Source organism: Frankliniella occidentalis, unplaced genomic scaffold (assembly GCF_000697945.3).
Source record: "Frankliniella occidentalis isolate FOCC.00 unplaced genomic scaffold, Focc_3.1 Scaffold33, whole genome shotgun sequence".
Lineage (NCBI taxonomy): Eukaryota > Metazoa > Arthropoda > Insecta > Thysanoptera > Thripidae > Frankliniella > Frankliniella occidentalis.
In genome coordinates, this window is record NW_026267163.1 from 1,942,945 (window position 1) to 1,943,369 (window position 425).

Here is a 425-nt window from a genome sequence, read left to right on the forward strand (position 1 = left end):
AGAGGCAAAGGTGGTCGGAGAGGCAAACAAATTAATTACCGGTCCGGGGAGACGCGTGGTAATTCGATTATGCTCGCTTCACGCCGATCAATTAGGGGCGTGAAAACGACTTTTCTTCGGGAGGGCGGGCGCCGCCGCTATGAGTCGCCCGCGCTTTTCTGCTGCCCTTGTCAGTCATCTAAAAGAGGTGCAACCCACTTGCTTCCATCACACTTGCGATTTCCGATTTGCTCAGCTCAATGGGAATAGAGTTTGTCTCGGAGTTTGTAGAATCTTTACTCCCAGCTTGACGATGTATATAATAGTGTACAAGAGCAGCAGCAGCAGTCATCATCCCCCTTTTTATTTTACTCCGACTTTTCTTTTCATTATTTTCCCTTGTTCTTTTGCTATGCCCCGCCTCCTCGCCCTTAATAAGTCGCGGG